The 18,399-nt window shown below is 35.4% G+C and overlaps 2 pseudogenes; one reads left to right on the forward strand and one right to left on the reverse strand.

The window, feature by feature from the left end:
- The first annotated feature begins 3,226 nt into the window (after positions 1-3,226).
- On the forward strand, positions 3,227-7,529 carry LOC132180048 (protein SIEVE ELEMENT OCCLUSION B-like; annotated as a pseudogene).
- A 577-nt stretch (positions 7,530-8,106) lies between these two features.
- On the reverse strand, positions 8,107-11,139 carry LOC148586482 (protein SIEVE ELEMENT OCCLUSION B-like; annotated as a pseudogene).
- Between the last annotated feature and the right edge of the window lie 7,260 nt (positions 11,140-18,399).

Here is an 18,399-nt window from a genome sequence, read left to right on the forward strand (position 1 = left end):
TCGAGGCGTAAGCAATAAATCTGACATTGTTTTTGCATGGTAGTTGTTGTTTTATTTATTTATTTATTTATTTATTTTATTTAAGTACACAACTCAACGATTTGATTTGCTGTACTTGGCTAGATGACTTCGGGTTTACTGACTCGGCTGCTGGCATGAAGAGAACGGTGGCTAAGACTAGCAAGCAGTGGTGGCCTGGTGGGTGGCTGGAGACAGTGTCACCGTGACTGGTGACAAAGGGACAATGGCAGAAGACAGTTGTCGGGGATGATAGCCAGAGACTATTAGAGAAAAAATATATATAGGAAGTCAAACAAGAGTATGTTAATATACATATTAGGACACAATTTTTAATCTAAAAGCTTAAGTTAATGGGCTTGAGTCGCTTAGGTATATTAACTACTCATTTTTCTTCATACTTTATCAATGTGGGACACAATGCTCACAAGTGTACTTATAATAAATTTTTTTCTTACTCTGATTCTCTTCCACATTGACCCAACTTCCTCTCATGTATGAGTCTTTTACAGAAGAGTGTTATGCGTACTCCAAGAGCTACAATACTCTTTGTCGAGTTATATCAAAATCATCAAACTAAGATACTCATATCAGTAGTGAAAGTTAATCAGGGCTAATACCAATTATTAGAGAGAGAAACACATAGGAAGTCAAACAAGATCAAGTTAAAATACATATTATGACACTACTTGTAACTCAAAAACCTAAGATAATGAACTTTTGTCCATTTAAATATATTAATTATTATCATTATTTTTTTTATATGTTATCAATAAAGGAGACAACACTCATAAAAGTGTACTCATCACAGAGACAACGGCCGTAGGTAACTTTATAAGGTCATTAAAGGTGGCAGAATATAATGGCTAGAGGTGACTGGTTATGGTACTGGCCAAAGATGATAGCTAGGAAACGATAACTAGAGATGAAGGCCGAAGGCCAGAGATTGTGGCTGAAGATGGTGGGATACAATGGCTAGAAGTGATCAATTATGGTGGTGTAGTATGGGAGATCAATGAGGTGGCCAGATAATCAAGCCAACAATGGGCCGTTAAAATTGGGCTAGCTAATGGGTTGTTGAAACTGGGCCAACTACAAGCCAATGGTGGGCAGCTAGTTGGCCCAAATTGGGACTAGGCCCACTTGGGTTAGTTATCAAATCAATTAACTCGAGAATACGATGTGCAAAGCATGTTGCGCATGATGCACGTGCAGAATGTGTGAAGACTGACATGTGTTGGCGTATGATGTGGCCGACACAATATTGTAGGTTAGGCGTGTTGGAAATAATTTTGGATGGTGCACAAATTCTCATTGATATAAAATCATTGCAATCTAAAAATTAACAATAAAATAACTAAAATACAAGAGATAAAAAGTAGAGTATGGAAAGATCTCACAATGTGCTATAGAATCACACAAGAGCGTTGTCCTTAAAGGTTGATTCGTGCCTCCCGGAGTGTATAACTCGGTGCGATCGGATCCTTTGACACGCAACCTCCCAGGATTAGACTATAGCGTCTACCTTCGTTAAGGACGCACTTCCAATAACGAAGATTAGTAGAACAACCCTTTGATCTTCTTAAAAAAAAAAACCGCAAAGAGAAAATAGAAATTGAATAGAATAGAATTCTATGCAATTGATCTTCTAAAATATGACAAAACTCTTTTATAAAGAAAATGAGTTTATCTTTCTTTCTTTCTTGTTGCAAGCTCACTCTACCATAGGATTGTGGATGTTTTCTTTTCTTTTTATAATGTCCAAATGGTCATAACACCAAAAACGGTAAAACATTTGTTAATAACAAAATGGTCAAACTACAATAAAACTTGTTAAAGACTAACGGTCAAAACGGTAAAAATCAATTAAAACTAATTTTTATTTAATAACTCATAACCAAGTAATAAATACAAACGGTCATAAAAGTTATATCTCATAACCAAGTAATAAACACTAACGGTCATAAAAGTTATATCTTATAACCAAGTAATAAATACAAACGGTTATAAATCAAAATGGCTAAAAATGATTTTTATTTCTCATAAAAACCTTTAAGAAGATATTATCAAATGATAAAACATTTCCAAATGACTTAAAATGAATGTTTGTAACAAATATTACAACAAGGCGGGCTTGTAGAAGCTATAGGTATTGTTTTATACCAAAACAAGATCAGAAGCATTCATTTCCTCTCTTATGTGGACATATAAAAAAAAAAAAAAAAAAAATTCAGAAAGCATCTAATTTTTTAGAAAAACCCTGAGGCAGTGGTTTGCTAACACCCTACAAAAAGCCACGTAACAGTGATACCCCGGAATTTATAATAAAATAAAGAAAAAGAAGTAATGAAAGCAAGAGAGAAAGGGAGAATACATAAATATGAGGTAGTTTAGCCTCACAGGCCTATGTTTACTATTAAAAGGTGCCCCATAGGGCTACACATTTATTGAATTACTTTTATTAACAGTACAAGGACAATGCTAATTTATAGCATTAGAAGAAAAAGGGATAAAAACCATTCATGTAATTTTATATATTTTCTTTTTTTAATTTTAAGAATAATCTGAGAAGGGGAGAAGAAAACAATGAGTAATATAACTTATAAACAAGGACCATAATTAATATATAAACAAAGATTGATTGTGTTTCCTCTTAAGTAACAGAGAGTACTTTTTTTGTTTCCTGAGAGATGTTAATGGCTGTTGTCGGTTGTCAGCAATATTGGCTGTTAAGGTTGCTGCTCTTTGGTGCTTTGGAATTTTGAGCGCTTTAACTTTAACCCACTAGTACTGTACGTATACGTCTCCTCAAGCAAAGAATGCATGGGACAAGAGACAAGAAAATAAAATAAATTAAATAGAATTTATTGAATATTTAATTTTTTAGAAATTTAATATGATATTAGAGTTTATGATAAGACAATTGGAGTCCACACTATTTACTGGCCTGCACGTGAGGGAGGATGTTGAGAAATAATCTCACATTACTTGTAGACAAGATCTTGAACATGTTTATAAGAAATGATAATCCTCTCTTATTGAACAGGTTTTATAAAATGAGTTAACCCATAAATTTCTACAAAAATTGAAAAAGTATTCCGATTGTGATGGCTATAAATAGAATATATACGGCAGCAGCATAAGCCAATTTCGATCTGTTGTTCCCCGAAGAGGCCAAGAGTTTCTAAAATAGCCTCTGATCAACAATATGTCTGACAATAAGATGGTGCCAGTTACCGCACACAAAGCCGTTAAGGGTGAGCAGAGCGTGTTCACCATGTCTGACGAGCAGATCATGACTCAAATTTATGCAACTCATGTCAATGCTGACGAAAAGTTTGACGCCGACTCTCTTTTCATTGTCGCCGAAAACATTCTTAAGCGAGCCACCCAGATTGTTGACAATGTCGTGCTGGTATATATATATATATATATATTTTGGGGGGATTCACTATTAATTGTCGTAACACTTTTTAGATTAAAAAACTCAGCGTTTTGAAAATAGCAAAGAGGTGAGTATTAAGATTTTAACACGTTTTATTATAGAAGAGAAATTGGAGGAAAATGCTTTTTTTTTTCTTTTTTTTTTCAATAAATTTCTCCATATATTATAGGGAGCTCCTTCACGGCAAGAGAACTTGGAGGAAAAGGCGCCCAAAGCCACCTTCAGCACCCCACTGTGCACACTCAAGCAACTTTCCTACGAGGTAATAACAAAAAATAGCATTTTTTGTTTTGTTTTGTTTTTTTGTTTTTTTTGATGATTTTGGCATAAATTAGGAATGAGAAGAACAAAACCAGAATGAGATGCTCAAAGTCGATTTGAGAATGAGATGTCAAAATCAAAATAAATAAATAAAATAATAAAAAAAAAAACATTTATGCCAAAATAAACAAAAAAATAGCATTTTTTTTTTTTGTTGATTTAGTAATAAGAACAAAAAACGCTAATGTCCGTCAATTAGAGAATGAGATTCTTAAAGTCGAAACCGTAAACAATTTTTCGAAAATTAAAAAAGAATTTTCAGTCACCGTTGACCGCTATTTTACGTCACAGTAAACACTGTAAAATGCGGAAATCATTTTCTGAAAACCATTTTATGTTGAAGTAAATTGAGTCTAAGATGAATGTGATTATTTTATAGATACAATAGCGTTTTCCATAATAACAAATATATATGTGCATTAATTGTTAGATGGAATGCCAGACACCTGTGAAGTAATTGCTAACAGAACAACAATGTCAATACTTGACAAACTTTCAAACTACTCATGGGATGCCAAGGCAGTGCTGATACTTGCTGCTTTTGCTTTTGAATATGGGGATTTCTGGCTCCTTGCCCAACTTCCTTCATCGGACCAACTCGCCAAATCAGTGGGAATCCTGAAACGAGTACCAGATATCTCAAAGCTTTCAGGCCTTCAGAAATACAAAAAAGCGATTGTTGAACTTAACAACCTCATCAAGGACACATTGAAAGTCATCGAGTCCATCTTTGAGTTGGAAAAACTATCTACCTATGATACAAAGGATGTACCAGCATTAGCAACTGCCATGAGCCATATCCCAGTAGATGTCTATTGGGCTATCATTACCATTGCTGCTTGCACAACTCAGATGTGCTATCTGACTACCGATGGTTTAAACGTGCGGTCCAAAAAATGATAATTATAGTATATAAGATAATACAATCACAAAAGAAAGATTTACATGATTCACACCAATGTGAACAACATTCACATACGGAGGCGATCACAAAGTATTCACTATCAATGAAAAAATATAAAAAGGCCAAGAGAAAATTATTAAAACCTAAATTCCCAATACTATACTAAAAATCTCATTATTGCCCAAAAAAAAAAAAAAAAGCAAAAGAAAATACAAACTTCTCTTTTGTATAAGGATAAACAATATAGGTTTGTTATTCTCTCTCACTGTTGGCTTCTAAATGGGGTGGAAAAATAAAATAGTTGACACATAATATTGTCCTGTTAAATATAATGCAAATATATGGTCATGGTTGCTTGATTTCAGGGACACGGCACAGGAATTAACCCCCTTTGCTCAGAAAATCAACCACAGCCTCAACTCTCTAAAGAAGCATATAAATCTTTGCCATCAACAAAAAGGTTGGCCACTCTCTTGGGAAGTTAGGTCCAGAATTTTGGGTAAGGGCAGATTCCATTTGTGTTTAGAGAATGTCATTTTAGGAAGAAATTGGAATCGATCTCCCTATGTTGATGCAGATGCAGTTGCAGTTGTTTTTATTTGTTGAGTTGTTTCTATTAGTTTGTAAGGAGTTTTCTGCATCTCCTTTTGAGACTCGATTGTATATTGCTTCAGTTATTTTGAATTAAAAAACAAAAAAACAAAAAAAAAAAAAAAAAAAAGGAAAAGGGGAAAATACACTTTACTCCCCTATCTACTTATTTGTACTTTTAACCCCAATGTTTAAAAAATAACACTTTACTCTCCCAAATTTTCAAATTGTTGTAATTCAACCATTCTGATTTCTTTTTTTTTTTTCCCAAAATGCCCCCACCCAAGTTAAAAAAAAAAATTTAAAAAAATTAAGGGGTGGCCGAAGCCACCCACAGGCCCAACTGAGGTGGCCAGCCACCTCTCAATTTTTAATTTTTAATTTTTAATTTTTTTTACTTGGGATGAGGGCATTTTGGGGAAAAAAATGTCAGAATGATATGGTCGAATTGCAACAATTTGGAAGTTTGGAGGGAGTAAAGTGTCCCTTTTTAAACATTGAGGTTAAAAGTGCAAATGGGTAGATAGTTAGGGGGTAAAATGTATTTTTCAAAAAAAAAAATTAAAAAAAAAAAAGTACCTTATTCATAAAATAGAAAAATAGAAAAAGGTTAGCCACCGGCGAATTTAATTCATCATATATAAGCTAGGAGCATGCATATGCAATATAATGACTTAAAAATAGGCAACAACACTGACAAATTATTATTTCTTGTTTACTGCAGAGGAAGCAGAAGCTTATAGGAACCTCACGAAACTCTTCCGAACACCTACCGAAATCATGGAGATTTTCAAGGCGTTAATTTTCGACAAGGATACTGTGCGGCCGCTTATTATTGATGGGTCTGCTAATAACATGGTAAGCTTTTCTGGAATACGTTTTAAAAAAGCTTTCTCAATTTTGCACCATATAATTAAAATTTCATCATTATTAATGGTTAAGACAACAAAGCTCTTCTCTTTTTCAAGCTTGTTCGAAACTTTTGCATTTATAAATGTATTTGCGTCCCACCCCTAAAGCTTGCATGCATTACTGGCTAGTTGAATATTATGGTATTTAGTTGTTAATTTTCTTAATCGTGCATGCTGCACTAACAGGTTAACATCGAGGTGCTGAGAAAGAATAATGTTCTATTGTTCTTTTCCAGCCTGGACATCTCCATTGATGACATCTCGATTCTAAAGCCAATCGATGATGAAATAAGGAAGAAGGATCAGTATAAAATTCTATGGATCCCAATTTTGGAACAATGGAATGATGATGAGCGAAAGAAGTTTGAAGCGCTGCGGTCTAAGATGTCGTGGTACATAGTGCAGTACTTTGAACCAGTAGAAGGCATAAAGTTTATTAAGGAGGAGTGGAACTTCAAGAATAAGCCTATCCTTGTGGTGCTGAACCCACAAGGGAAGGTGGAGCACACCAATGCACTCCATATGATTCGCGTGTGGGGAATTAAGGCCTTCCCTTTCACTAAAGAGGTTGAAGGACGTTTGGCGAAGGAACCGAATTGGATGGGAGATATAATGGTTGGAATTTGTCCAAATTTGCAGGACTGGGTAAGTTATTTTAAAAATTTCAATGCATTTACACACACACACAGATATATATATATATATATATATATATATGAAATTTGAGCTTTGACATATTTTGTACAATCAGATCAGAGAGGATAAGTACGTTTTCTTCTATGGAGGAAAGGACAATAAATGGATCCAAGAATTTGGAAACAAAGCACTTGCCCTGGCAAATGATCCAGTGATGAAGGAAAAAAAGATTTCGATAGAGTTGTTTTGCATAGGAAAAGACAGCGAAGGAGACGATGATGTCACGATGCTAGGGCGTTTTTGGAACAAAATGGACAGCCTTTTCTTCTCCAAAGAGACCGAACATGACAGTGAAACACAAGATATCCAGAAGTTGCTTTCCTTCAAGAATGAGAGTGGATGGGCTATACTAAGCAAAGGGTCTAAAGTGGTTGTGAGTGGTGCTGGAACTACAATTCTTAAGGTGTTAGATGAGTTTGAAAAATGGAAGGAGTACGTGCGTGAGATTGGCTTTGAAGTTTGTTTTAAGGAGCACCATGACAAGGTTCTTGAAGGGGATCGCCCATGTTGCCGTGTTGACATCCCACTCGCTGCTGGAAAGATCCCAGAGCATATGAAATGCCCTCATTGTCCCCGCGTCATGGAGACCTATGTTAGCTTCAAGTGTTGCCACATTGATGGTGCTATCAACGGGCTGCATTAGATGCCAACCTCTCTCTATATCTCTACTAAATAATGACTTTCGTGCTATGATAGAAGTTGTTGTGTAATACTACAATAAAGGGCATCCTAGCTGATTGCGTTTGAAGTTTGATGCCTTTGTCATGGATCGTATATATGTAATATATACTTTAATATTCATGTTAGAATTCATGGAGGCCAGGTCATCATTGTTCTGCCCAATTTAGTGCAAGATAATGGTTTCGGGTGCTTGATATAAATCAATCAATATATATATATTTGCATTCATATTTTATAGCTGAGATTGGTGAATTTTCATTGTTTGCAGTAAAATCCCCTCTTCTTAAGATATTTCTCTGCTCCACTTTATTCCATAACTGGGGCTTCTTAAATAAAGTCACAACCGAGACATGTACTGGAAAGCAATTAAAAGAGCAACAAGGACTCTTGACTTGCACTTCAACTTAAAATAGGAACTCGACATAAACTGAACATCTATCTATCTGGACTCTTGATAGATGTTCTCTTTATTGGAACACTTGAGAAAGAAAGACTCAATTGTCAGCAGAGATAGACGTTTAAAGAAAGAAGCCACATAATTAATGCAGTACTCCTCCCTTGGCAGAACCATCAATGTGGCAGCACTTGAAACTGATATATGTCTCCATGATGCGGGAACAGTCGGGGCATTTCATGTTCTCTGGAATTCTTCCACTGGTGTTGGAAATTTCAATGCAGCAGTAAATGTGGGCCACGGGGTTAAGAACCAGCTTATTATGGTACTCTTTGATAGCTAACTCAAAGCCCTTGTGTTGCACAAACCCCTTCCATTTTTCATACTCCTGCACAACCTTCGACATAATTGTCCCCTGACCACTGAGCACCACGTTAGATCCTTTAGTCAGCACAGCCCATCCGCTCTGATTCTTGTAGGAAAGCAGTTTCTGGATTTCAAGTGTCATGGTGTCGATTTCGGTCTTCCTATGAGTCTTGGAAATGAACGTGCTCTCAATGCCTGTCCAGAATCGCGCTAAGATGTCCAGGTTGCCCTCTCCTTTGCTGCCCTTTCCAATGCACACGGACTCTATCCGAATCCTTGATTCCTTTATCGCCGCATCATTGGCAATTGCAGTTTGTCTTGTAGTAAGAAGTTGGATCCACTGCTGGTTCTTGCCTCCGTAGAAAAAGATGTACTTTTCATCCTTGATCTGATCGAATTAACAAGTTATTTCTTGCAAAAATGTGCATGAATAATGAATGTGTGTGTGCGAGAGAGAGAGAGAGAAATAGATTTGTTAAATGAATTTACCCAGTTATCTATATCTGGGTGAACGTTAGTTGCTATGGAGACAAACCAATCCCTTCTAGTCGATAGATTTTCTTCCTCTCAGGTGGTGAAAGGGAAGGCCTTCATTCCTCATGCTCTGATCATGTGGATTGCATTCTCATGTTCCACCATTCCTTGGGGATTGAACACCACAACGGAGGGACTACCCTTGCAGTACCACTTCTCCTTGATGAATCTGATGCCTGGTTTTAGTGAAAAGTATTTCACCGCGTACCATGGGAAGTTAGACATCCAGTACTCAAACTTGGTTTGCAGCTCCTGAGTCCATTGGTCCACAATTGGGATCAATACAATCTTATACTCATCACCCTTCTTTATCGAATCATAAATTGACCTGAGACTTGAAATGTCATAATTGGATATGTCTAGCCCCGAAATGAACAAGAACACATTCTTCCCCTTCACCACATCAATGTTAACCAGTTTGTGGCACTCCATTAATTAATGGATAACAAGAAACTTGTGTTAGCAACGATGATTTCAAACATGAAGAGTAAGACAATTCTTCACACACGCACACACACACACACACACACACACACATATATATATATATATATATATATATATATATATATAAAAGAGCATACCGGTTTTTTGGTAGAACCATCAATCATGGGCTGCGGGTTGTCCTTGGAATAAATCATTACTTTAATTACTTCCATAATCTCCTTACACCAATAATCCTCCTAATCCTCCGGTAAGCCTCTATCTCCACTGCATTAAACCAAGATCTCTCATCATTGGAGTAGTCCCAGTTTTAAGGCAATGAATTAATTGAATCTGCAAATTAAATACATCCAAGGAAACTTAATTGTATCCTTGAAAATGAAACCGCCAAGAAACTGACCTATTTGTTGCCTGCACATTGATTTCTGCCTATTCAGTTTGGTGAGGATGACATTGAGCTTCTGAGAAAACTGGGATACTTCCTGCTTCTTGTCACCGTAAATCGGGCCAACCATGGTCAATTTTAACTCTAGTGAGATATATATGGGAAATAAATTATTTCAGTATTTTTGTATTGCATATATAGAGATTAACCAACTTTCTGAAATATATAACTAGCAGCATTTTGGCAAGCCTTAATTGAGATTGTGACATATATATATATATGTTAATGCCATCTAATACTGAAGGATGCGGGCTTGCATCCCATGGCTTTCCAAGAAAGAAAAAAAAACGAAAAACAAAAAAAAAAAAAGTCAAAGAACTTACTCATCGCTTGTGAGGCAGCAAAGGCTGAGTGGTGGTCGCTACGACGGTTACAATAGCCCAGAAAACATCCACCGGGATATGGTCGATGCCTGTTGACAATGCTGGTACATCCTTTGTGTCATATTGATTCCACAGCTTCTCCAACACAAAGACGCATTCAATCACTTCCAGTGTGGATTTGATGACGGTGTTAAGTTCAATGAGTTCTTGCTTTGGACGCTTTAAGAGGACAGATGCCCGCCTTAGGGTTCCCACAGATTTGAAAAGGTGCTTTTTGGGAAAAAAAAAAAAAAAAAAAAAAAAAAAAAAGAAGAAGAAGAAGAAGAAGAAGAAAGATCATTCTTTTGTGATTACCACACAGGAAACTTGCTTTGGGGGTCTTCTCCTCCAAGTATTCCACGGTTCCTTGGGTGCCCTGCAGTGAAGTGATCAGTCACGAGTAATTATTTAGCAACTAAAAAAACAACATATATACGAGGAGAAAAGACTATTAAAAATAGTAAAATAATGTAAAAGCACATCTGTCTTCCTTAAGTCAAACTAAAAATGACTTCATCCTATTAATTCTTGAATAAATCTGCTAATTAAAGCTGTTAATCCCCTAAGGCGTTTCAATCTATAGCTAAGATTAAATGGTCCTTTCATTGGGGATCAAATGGTACAAAGCTCATGACGTTATTCACATACTACGTCACAACAATCAACAATTGCAGACGTGAGCATGGCGTTTCTAGATTTGTCTCTTTCACATGCTTATACGAGGTCGTGAAATTTGTGAAGAATTCGTTCAGCCTCATTCACAAGGATGTAAATATTGGTGTTGAAATTAGTTGCACTCTCCAACCAACAACGTACTAAGGGTTGTTGTGATTTAATTTTTCTTTTTATTTGTTTTTTTTTTTTTTTTTTCTGGGAAATGGTTGTTGGGGTTCAGCCTCATTTTTATGAGAATATATATATATATATATATATATATATATATATATATATGTGTGTGTGTGTGTGTGTGTGTGTGTGTGTGTGTGTGTTTAAATTAATTAGTAACAGTACCTCCAACCAACGACATCGTACTAAGCTAGGGTTGTTGTGATTAATTAATTCGTTTAGCCTCATTTATAAGGATACAAATATAGGTCTTGAAATTAGTAACAGTCTCCAAGACTCCAACCAGCAACGGAACAGGATCCTCTCCAGTCTATTATGGATTGAAAAATATCCAGTTTATAGTTAGGATTTCTTCTCAGAAATCCTATGACTATAAATTGGGCACATATCCCAATGATAAAAATAGTAATAAAATATTATTTTAAATTTTAAAAAAAATAATAAAAAAAAATAAGAAAAACATTTTGGGTAAGGGGTGGCCGAACCACCTCCATAGGCCATGGGGGTGGTTCGGCCACCTCTGGCAGGCCATTGGAAGCCACCCCTACCCGAAATGGGGGTGGCCGGCCACCTCCTTCTTTTTTTCTTTTTTTTATTTTTTTATTTTTTTAATTTAAAATAATATTTTATTATTATTTTTATTAGTGGAATATGTGTCCCATTTGTGGCCATAAGATTTCTAAGAAGAAATCCTAGCCATGAACTGGAGAGGATCCTATTCTACCAACAACTAATCAAGGGTTGTTGTGATTAGTAATGAGTAGATAACAAAATAAAATATTACACATAATATTACTTTTATAGGTTTACTGGCCAATTTATAGGTTTCTAAATGGGGTGGAAAAATAAAATAGTTGACACATAATATTGTCCTGTTAAATATAATGTAAATATATACTCATGGTTGCTTGATTTCAGTGACACGACACAGGAATTAACCCCCTTTGCTCAGAAAATCAACCACAGCCTCAACTCTCTAAAGATGCATATAAATCTTTGCCATCAACAAAAAGGTTAGCCACCCTTTTGGGAAGTTAGGTCCAGAATTTTGGGTAAGGCAGATTCCACTTGTGCATGTTTAGAGAATGTCATTTTAGGAAGAAATTGGAATCTCCCTATGGATTTGCTGATTTGATGTTTACTGCATTATGGTTTATGCAGATGTAGTTGCTGTTGTTTTTATTTGTTGAGTTGTTTCTATTAATTAGTTTGTAATCAAAACTTCAATCAAGCAGATTTTCACCTCGTTCAGAACTCACCTCTCAGCTTGGCATTCGTCTGTATCCAACTCTGTTTGGTCTCCTCCGCCTGCTGGGATTTTCAAGGCCAACTTTGATGTGGCTATTAGAAATGATTTTTCTGTGGCAGCAGCTGTGCTTTCAGATTCTTATGGCTGTATTCTTGCTGCTGCTTCAAAACGTTTATCTTCTGTTGATGTTACCTTAGGGGAATCTCATGCTGCCTTGTTAGCCTCTCAACTTGCTGCTTCTCATGATTGTTCAAACTTACTTCTTGAAGGGGACGCTCTCACGGTGATAACTGCCATTAATAACCCCTTGGTGTTTAGAGATTGGAACTTTTCTAGTGTAGTGAAGGATATCTCTCTTATTTTTTCTTCTTTTCAAAGTTGTAAGGCTTTGAAAGTGTCACGTTGTGCTAATTTTAGAGCACATTGGTTTGCTAAGTGGGCCGCTTCTAACCTTGTGTTCGGAAGCATTCCCATAGGATCTCCCATTCTCTCTTCTATTAGGATCAAGAGTGGGAATGATCCTCCCTTGTAACCTTTTCCCGCATTTGATTAAAAATAAAATAAAATAAAATTGTAAGGAGTTTTCTGCATCTCCTCTTGAGACTTGATTGTGTGTTGCTTCAGTTACGTTTTAAAATAGCCAACAATATATACTGACAAATTATTTAGATCTGCATTTATAGTGACATGCATGTGAGGCATGTGAAGTACGTAAACGGAGATATTGTTGAATAATAAACTTAATTTTAATAATATTTAGTTGAGTCTTTTCATTTCATATGCTAATAAGTTACTAAGTGACTTTTCATTTCATATTCTCATATGTTACTAATTGAGTTGAAGAAGTTGTCTTTTAATTTTTTAAAAGTTATTTTACATAAAAGTTACATGAGAGTTATATGAGATATAAATGAATAAAGTTATTGTGAATAAGTTAGAAAGGTCATTTGTATTCTATAAATACCCATGTAAGCACATTCACAATATTATTGAAGGGGCCAAATTTTTATGCAAAATGGCTTCTCAAAACTCACTTTATCTAGTTTAGCTAATAAATTTTTAAAGGTCTCCTACATCCAATTAGCTATATTTTTATCTATATTATTTAAATATTATTTTTTTACTCTTTATTGGAAATTTTTTTTGGAAAAACTTATTGGGAAAAAGTAGGAAGGGTTTTGGAAAAAAGAAAAAACAGGTGAGAGAAACAATAAAAAAAAAAATGGCTCCCTTGAAAAATGTTTTTTTTTTTTTTTTTTTTTTTTTTTTTTTGGCTTTGCTTTACCAATCAAATATCCATTTTGCTTTCTTTCTTTTTTTTTGTGCTAATCCAATGTAGATGGTTTTTTTACAAATCTGATTAGCCATTTTAGATAAAAGTATATACCATTTAGCTCATCCATTGTGAATGCTCTAAGTGGACAAGCCTAGCAGGTTGCAACAACAACATCAACCATCTTTGCCTCTCTACTGCCCTAAACCCAAGCTTTCAACCCATCTCTTTTTGTGTGTGTACAATGCACAACATTGCCAGCAATATAGTATTAGCCTTTTCACTGCAACCCAAGAAGGGTGACCTGAGCTTGTTCGCCTTGTCTGAGTAGAATGTGAATTGGAGTGTTTGGTTTTTGATTATATTTGTTTGTTGGTTTGCATTGGTGACCTCATTAATGATATACGTTTGTGTTTGTGTTTGATTGTGGTAATTAAGGCCGAAGATCGTTTTTTTGTCTTAAGTTATTTGTTTCAGGAAAAAAGAACTGCTTTTAGTCTTAGTTATTCTTTTTTTTTTTTATTCTTGATCGGCTTTTGAAGAAGAAGAAGAGCTAAAGTTTGATTCTTTTTGTTTTACTTACTTTTGGAAGTAGTTTGGTATTTCAAAAGAGAGATTTTTCATTTGTTTGCTAAGCTCTATTTCTGCTTTCTCTGTTTTAGTTTGTTCATGTGATTGTTTGTTTCAGATTAGTGAGCTAGACCCAGCTTGTAGTTAGATCTAAGAACTAGTTTGACACCCTAAGATGGTCTCATTTATTAAAAAAATAAATAAAATAAATAATTGTCTGTTTTCTTCAATTTTATTTTCAACATTTGTTTTTTACTAAATGATATTTCAGTTTTTGTGAATTTCTCCAGATTTATCCGATTTAAACTTGCAGTGATTATTTCACTAGTTAGTTTTCTTTCAACAAAATTTTTCGTGGGTGGTTGCTGGAATCAACAAACATTGACTAACTCCATTATTTTTTCTAGTTCTTGGTCATAATTTTGAACAATATATGAATAAAGAAATGTTGCCTATTTGTGCTCTATTGGGTTGAACATACATACACACTCAAAAATCAGTATGATTTTGATTTATGTCACGAGCACTAATGACGTCAATTGTAATTAGCACAACATGATCCTACGGGAGTTATTATTGTAATTTATTTGTTTCTGGCCCACAATTGCTTCAAGTATGTTTTTTGTCCATAGTATAAGACAAAGTATTGGAGTGATAAGAAAGGAAAAGAAAAAAGAAGATTAAAAAAGTTGACGTCTTCGTAATGATGGGTGAAGTAAAAGAGCACGCGGCGTATATCAGGGCCCTGTAATGATATGTAATGAAATTGTTGTATTGAACCTTTTTCATTTAATTTTAATATTTTGGTCTTGTAGCTTTAGTTGGTGGTAGTGTGGGTAGTTTCTGTGGAGTTTCTTTGAAGCGATTGTGTGTTGTTTGTTTGTTAGCTTTGTGATGAATACTGGTATGAGGTGTATGTCTTTTATGAGTCTTTTACTTTTCTTTTTTTTTACATGTATATTAGATTCCCTTTTGTGTTTCTTTCTCAGCTAAAGATTTCTCTCAAATTCTGTAGAGGTTGTAAAGATGTTCCACCGTTATGTGAGTTGCACTTCTCTTTATAAGAATTTGCAAGCATGTAAATAGCAAATACTAGAAGCATTTGAATAAAAGAGAGATAGTGTTATACCTTTGCTTGATGAGATGAAGTCCTTTATTTTTTTTTCGGACATAGTTTGTGCTCATAGGTGAGGACTCAAATCCTTCAATATATGTAAGATTTGTTGCTCTTAGAGTCCACAATTCAAAGGCAGACCTTGGATTGGGTGGTTTAGTTTGATTGACTTGGCATGAGTTTACTTTTGATTATATACCTTATTATCCGGACATCCCCGACATCCCCTTCTTTCACTTTTTGTTCCATGATAAGAAGTGAATCCTTGAATCCACTTGTCCTTCCATATGCAATGCTTGCACCAACTTGTTTTAATGGTTTAGCTATCTCTAGCGATTTAACTATAAATAGGCTTGATGTAGTTCCCATAACTACTCTCTAACACCATCTATTATAAGCGATTTTTTTTTAAAAAAAATTTAAATAGCGGTGACTCGCTGCTAATTTTTTTTTTTTCTCATTAATTAAATAGCGGTGACCCCAAAGTCGCCGCTAAAGAGGGGTAGCGGCTACCTTACGGTCGCCGCTAATGATGTTTTAAATCGCAGTGACAAAAATGTCACGATCATTAGCTACCGGTACTAATCTGACACTGATGCTCAATAGCAGCAACTTTATGGTCGCCGCTATTGATGGGTCAGTAGAGGCGACACACGGCCCATTTCAAACTCTTTTGCGGCAACAAAAAAATGTCATCTCGAGCGGTCATTAATTAGCGGCGACCCTAAAAGTTGCCGCTATTGAGCATCAGTGTCAAGTTAGTACCAGCAGCTAAGTAGTAGCCAAGGGTTGCCGCTATTGACAAATAGCGGCGACGTTTTGCTCATTAGCAGCGACTCTAATGACCTAATTTCTTGAGTGTAGGTAGAGTAGCCATATATAGTTGATCGACCCCTCCTATCATTTTTCTTTTCTTTTCTTTTCTTTTCTTTTTTTTAAAAAAAAGAAGTAATCTTTACAAAAATGTAAATATGCTATTTCTTTTGTCAGCAGAACACTAGTGCTGCAGTCTAGAGAAAGAAAGAGGTGGCGTATACGAGCATGGTTTTGTTGTCTCTTGTTCCAAGCATTCTTTGCTTATAGAGAAAGCTCTGCTGGGTTAATGGGCCTAAACTTCTTATTAGCAATACAAATACTACTGCAGAAAAATAGGAATGAAGATATCTTTTGTACTATCTGTTGGGTTATGTTTTGGCTCATTCGGTTTGCGTGTAAAGTTGGTGAAAATGAAGCATCTTAACATGTCCAGAAAACAAATTCTAGAAGGCAGGTCTGGATCCTCAGAAGCTAGGTCCGGACCTAATTTCCAGAGAATATCTATTGAAGGGCATGTCCGGACCGCCAGAAGCTGGATTCAGACCTGATTTCCAGAAACTGGATTTTGAAGGAGAGGTCCGGACCGCCAGAAGCTGGGTCCGGACCCCATTTCCAGAAATGATTATTGTGAAGGGAAGGTCCGGACACCAGATTGCTCATGTCCGGACATGGCTGTTTTATTTTGTTTTATTTTCTATTTAAACACGATTTTGCTACATTTATACATACGTATTTTGGAGAGCAAAATCAGAGAGCTTAGAGAGAGATATTGTTCTAGCTTATTTGAGAAGGGATTAAATACGTGAAGCCAATTGAAGTTCCGATGAAAGGAAATCGTATAGAAGAATTGTGCCAGATGTTCTGGAAAGGGCTACTGCGGTAGAAGTCAAGTGGGTCGTTTGTCGTGTACAAGGAAGAGTAAATTGCAAAGGTTTTGTAATTCTTCTTGTATTCCTTATTCTTCTTATAGTGGATTGATTTCCTGGGTTTGGCTGTTCCGGAAAGGTTTTACATTTAGAGAGATCTCTAAATGGTTTCCTCTTCGTAACCAAATATCTGTGTCCTTGTTTTTCATTACATATCTGAATTTGGTTGATTATTAATTGTTAGGTCAGATCTTATTCCGCTTAATATTTGTGAATCACCTAGACATTTGAATAGGTGTCGTTTGGAGTCGTTTTAGAATTTTCACTATCAATCAATTATATATAAGAATTGGTTCAATAAAACTAATTAATTAAATGCTGGGATTTGGCTTTTTGGTGTTTCCCTTTAATAGATACTGTATCATGGAGTAACTTATGAAGATTCTCATCAAAACTTTACTGCTTTCTATGTTATTTTTATACAAATATTCTTCTCATGATGATTGAAGCAGCTTGCAGTATATATTCTGCACCCCAGGAGTATGGAAAATATGCCTATTTTATTCACTTTAGTCGAGTTTCGCATTTTCTTCTATTATCCCTTTTTAAGTGGTGGGTCGAGCATCATGCGTGTTTCATGCCATTCACAATCTATTTTCATTTGGTAAAATTATTGAATATAGATCTTCATGATTAAGATGACTGGTTTAAGGAATGAAAAAAAGAATTAATCTCCAATAATATAACCCATATATATGTCCAATAAAAGTTTCTTACACCTAACCATCCAATTATTTAGTCACAATCTCATGTTCAACTAATAAAAATAAAAATAAAAATTCTACCAGAAAATTCAGCTTTGTTTATTATTAAAGAGAGATTATTAGTGTCTAACCGAACACTGTTGCTGTAGTATAGAGAAAGAAGGAGGTTTAATTTGTTATCTCTCAAAGTTCCAAGCATTCTTTGCTTAAAGAGAGGTTAAAGTTAAAGTGCCCAGTCAGCCAGCATCTCTTTGGGAACAAAAGTAGTCTCTGCTCAAGAGGAAACACAATCACTCTTTTGACAGGCATGTAGCTGACGTTATTCACATACGTCAAAAAAAAATTTCAGACGTGAGCAAGGCAGATTCTCTCAGCAAATTTAGGAAACAAGGAAGAGATATATGTACGAGCTATGTTTCAACCCATTCACGTGCATTCTGCTTCAACACGATTTCTCTTGGATGATTAACCCTTAATTAGGTTTATATAAATTTTGAGTATAACTCACAATTAAAAACCGGCTTATATATATGCACATGGTAAAAATTGTACTTAATGTTGAGAAATAGTCTTACATTATCTGTGGACAAAATCTTGGACATGTTTATAAGGAATGGGCAAATTTCTCTTATTAAACCGGTTTTATGAGATGAGTTAGGCCCACGAATTTTCTTCATGGTATCAGAGCCTACCACAAGACAACTGGGAGCCCACACTACTTACCTCGTAACAATGACCAAAAAAAATATTGGCCTGCACTTGAGGAAGAGTGTTGAAAAATAGTCCTAC

The sequence above is a fragment of the Corylus avellana genome, chromosome 4 (assembly GCF_965113065.1).
Source record: "Corylus avellana chromosome 4, dhCorAvel1.hap1.2, whole genome shotgun sequence".
NCBI classification, from domain to species: domain Eukaryota; kingdom Viridiplantae; phylum Streptophyta; class Magnoliopsida; order Fagales; family Betulaceae; genus Corylus; species Corylus avellana.